This window comes from Protopterus annectens, chromosome 5.part1 (assembly GCF_019279795.1).
Source record: "Protopterus annectens isolate FY-2018-M chromosome 5.part1, PAN1.0, whole genome shotgun sequence".
NCBI lineage: Eukaryota > Metazoa > Chordata > Ceratodontiformes > Protopteridae > Protopterus > Protopterus annectens.
In genome coordinates, this window is record NC_056736.1 from 585,132,534 (window position 1) to 585,137,206 (window position 4,673).

Consider the following 4,673-nt stretch of genomic DNA (forward strand, 5'->3'; position numbering starts at 1 on the left):
GCAGGACAGGTAGATTGATGCAGGATAATTTTATAGGTGGTAAGAAGTTGTGCATATGTTTGTTGATGTGGTGGTTATAACCAATTTAGGCTTTTCAGTGCTATACAGAGGTGGGTTCTGAAAAGGGTATGTGCTGCAAATTTAGCAACTTTGTCATATCATTGTTAAAGTTTAAATTTTTGCGAAGATTGGAGGTTAATAAGGATGGGAGCACCATAAAGAAATGATGGGAGGAGGTAAGTAGTGGTAAGTGTAGTTTTAGTTGCATCACTGAGAAAGTCTTTGGCTCAGTAAAGCATCCCTAGTTATGGCCTTTATTAGTTTAGCAAGCTCATATGATCCTATTTATAATGCATTATTGATGGCCTTAGCTGATTTTACAATGACTTAATTGATGTGCAATTCATAGCGAGCCGGGATTATAAATGAACTTTGGCTGTCTTATGGAATACTTAATTGGGTAAACCCCTGTAGGATAACATGACATAAGCTTCATCCTGATCCTTCAATATGTTAAATAACATGAATCTACTGCTATAACCTTACTGTGACATTCACTTTTGTGTTCTCTAATAACTTTGCATTTTATATTTTCTTTTCCCAGTTGAACTTCAGCTACTCTTCATAATCTCTCTTTGCCCTAACTTTCTCCTTCCCCCTTTTCTCCCCACATTTTTCCTGCCATCTAAGTGTTCTCTATCATGCTCTTTGTTTTCCCTTGTATGTAAACGGAAGAATAATATTAACACCAGCTACTTTTTTGTCAATTCTACTTATTTTCCTTACTCTACCATGTTTTCATCTCCAGGTTATGTTTACTACTGCTGTTAATGTGCTTCTTTATTGCATACTTGCAATAATATATTCCTAGAATGTTATTATTTTATCATCACAGCTGCAGCATAAGGTTTTACCCTCTCCATTTCTCATTTTCCATGTCTTATGTATGACAGTCAAAGAACTCCCCAGAGATGACTCATTTCTACTGATCCTTATGTCAAGCAACCTGTAGCTCAGATTCAGCATGATCTACACTACAGGGTTTAGTTGCCTCAGCAAGCATAGAAAGACAAGCCTGATTGCTCTAGCACATAGGAATGCCGTACTGTCATTGGACAGCTCTGGTAAATATTGAAAAGAATCTCATTACTGTGTATGTTCTTTGTAAATTCTAGTCTCTGGATGGTGCAGACCTCCTACAAGGTATACTGTGATTGGTTGCTTTCTGCCACTTAGGCTATAATGAGAAGTTATATTCAAAATGTTAAACAATGTTTAAATGAAAATCAGTCAGTGTACCTTTGATGCATGTAAATGTAGATATGAATGACATCTGTTTTTTGCAGCTCCAATTCCTTTAAGTACATTTTGATTGTTGTATTTCATTAGCTATAGAGTGGAAGAGTTAAATGTGTACTGTTTGGGATATCAGTATACTGGCTACATGCTCTAATCAGTTTCTGTCCATTCCTGCCTGTCTGAATATTGGTTTTCTCATTAGCAATCTTGCTGTCATAAAGATGAGAATGCAAGGTGTGATATCATTTACTGATAGGAATAGAATCTGCCAGAGTAATGTGTATCATTTGGTGATGATGGGTGAGACTGCAATATTGTAAACTGACTCCTGATGAAGGGCATCTTTAGATGCAACATGTTGTCAAGACAATCAGTTCAAACCTGAAGGTCTGTTTAAACAAGTGAATCATCCAAGTTAACTGTATATATTTTATTATATTTATCTGTTATTATTCTGTGTAAGTGTTACGCACACCAAAAAATTGAATAGCCAACCCATCACTGATGTTCATCGTGTTACACTGCTGCAGTCATTACGCTTGGGTTATCCTGCCGTCAGGCGGTTCCCCAGTCGGCCTGAGTTCCAAAGTCTTGGTCTGGTGTCGGTTGCTGTAGCCTATTCCCTAACGTCAGTGTGGCAGGGGTATATAAGATGCAGCCAACGCCATTTTCTTCAGTCTTTCTTGCTGTGCAGAAGCAGTTCGCAAGTGCCGGTCGGCCGACTCCTGAGATTTTCATTCCAAATCCAGAACCAAAGTCTTCTAAAAAAGCTAAGTACCCCATTGGGGAAACTTTTTCTTGCCTCAGACCGATGTCAGTAAAAGTTAATAACTGTATTTCTTGTGGGAAGCAAATACCTCATAAGGATTTCCACTCCTATTGTATTCCATGCCTAGGCCCAGACCACAAAGTCACTGGTTGTCAGTTTTGTGCTAGGTTTAACAATTGCACTATTAAACATCGGTTTGATTTTGCCCAACATTATTTTGGCAGAAAATTCAATTACACCATGCCGTTGGAACTTCAGACGACCAGAATACATAAAAAGTGCAAGGACAGGCATCCGAGGCCCAAAACTGATGACAAGGCCTCTTCTAAGCCGGTCGTCGGTTCTCCGGTTTTCAGCGAGGCACCTACGCAGCCCCTGATGACTGCTTTCACAGAACCACAGACCACCTCTGACTCCCACGTGGAGCTGGCTTGGCCTTCAGATGCACTAGGTATTCAGATTACCGAACTTAACCCTATAGAGGGAACCGAGGTAGCTGAGCAATCCACAGCTACAGAGGGTGTTTTCAGACCTGCCCAGTTAACCATTAAACCCTCTGTTAAGTCTAAGCCCCCCTTAAAAGCAAAGAAATAGACACAGCAATCTCCAGGACAGGCTCCCATGCCTAAGAAACAAATGCTAAAAATGGCGAAGACCTAATCACCCTTATCAGGGGTCCCATCCCCCTCCTGATAAAAGGCCCAGACAAGATGCAGACTATGAATCTTCCGACCAGGTGTTCATTTCTTCAGACTCATCCTCAGACCTAGGATATTCCTTACCCCCTTATGAGGATTCTGATGCTGAGGAATTAATTCCATCAGCCTCTCCATCTGAGGACTACTCCTTTGGGGGGAACTTACATACCATGAGGGAACATTTCCACTGGGAAGGCCAGGATTACTCAGAATCCAAGAAATGGCTCAGAGACTTCCTTTTATTGCCTCAACACAGACCCCTTGCTATCCCGCCAGTTTTAGATATTGTGGATGATGTGTACACTGAATCCAGCTTAAACCTTGACTCCTTACCCTAGCCCCAGTTAAACCTGATAGATATTATAGAGTCCCTGACTCTCACATATTTCTGTACAAAAGCCCTGTTGCTGACCCTGAAACTATTTCTCAGGGACCCAAAGGGATTAAGGCCTCATCAGCAAAAAACCCAGTTCCCTCTGACAGAGATTCCAGAGCATTAGGCAGATGGGGAAAGAAAGTATATACGTCTGCAACATTAGCAATGAGAGCCTTGAATTGCCAGTTTCACATGCTAAAATATCAGCAATTTTTAATGTCTCAGTTGAAACAAAAGATGCTTCCAGATTCAGATCCTCCTAATTTGAAAGAAATGCAGGATTTATTGCATGCAGCTGAATAAGTGGGAAAACATACTTTGCAATGTGGCTTTGATTCTTTAGAGGCCTCCTGTAGAGCAGCAGTTACAGGCTCTGTCATTAGAAGGCATGCTTGGTTAAAAGAACATATGCTACCAGATCATGTTAAGTCCAAATTATTGGATGCACCTTTGCAGCGGGATGTGTTGTTTGGAGTTAAGGCAGAGGAGGTATAGGCAAAATCTATGCAAACTGTGAAAGATTTCTTACAGGTTCAGCCTCCTCGTTTTAGCAGAAATTGGACAACAAAGAATTGGTCCTTTCCAGTCACAGACAGACCTCAAAGGGGCAGATATAGACATCCAAGAAGTAGAGGTCAGACACAAGGCCCCTTACAGTAATCGACAATGGGGTACACCAGGCCAGAAAGAAGGGGAAGACAGGCCTCAACCTTATAAAAAACAGCCTCAATGACTTTCCACTACAGCTGCCAAGCAGCTCTCTCTTGGCAGCCCCCTTAGGAGGAAAACTGACACTTTTTTATCACAATTGGCATTGCATCACCAGAGACAAATGGGTTCTCAACATTATATCTCAAGGTTACAGGTTCCACTTTCACACTCTGCCAAGGTTAAAAGAAATGCCAAATCTGTCACCAAATCAATGGGCAGAGGTTCAAAAACAAATTGCAGCACTCATGGACATGAGAGCTGTTCAAAAGGTACAACCACAAGAGCAAGGACAAGGATTTTACTCCAGACTCTTTCTGGTTCCAGAAAGTACAAAGCCTGGAGACCCATTCTGGACCTTTCTTCTCTGAACACTTACCTGGATGTCCCGAAATTCAAAATGTTGACACTACAGCAGCTTCTTCCCATGCTGGGCAAGAAAGCTTGGCTCGTGACTTTGGACCTCAAAGAGGCATACCTGCATGTCCCTCTCAGGCAAAACTGCAGAAGATACCTCAGATTTTTAGCTGGTTCAATGCACTATCAATTCTCTGCATTGCCCTTTGGCTTATCTACTGTGCCCAGGGTCTTCACAAAGTGCCTGGCACCAGTAATTGCATTTTGCAGGCAAAAAGGAATTCCAATTTATCCATACCTGGACGACTGCCTGATTCAAGCAGAGAACAAGGACATTCTTCTAAAGCACCTGGCGTATGTAAAAAAGTTATTAAGTTGCCTGGGGTACACAGTAAACGAAAATAAATCAAAACTAGTCCCCTCACAACAGATAACATTCCTGGGTGCCAGCTTGAACACAACGGCC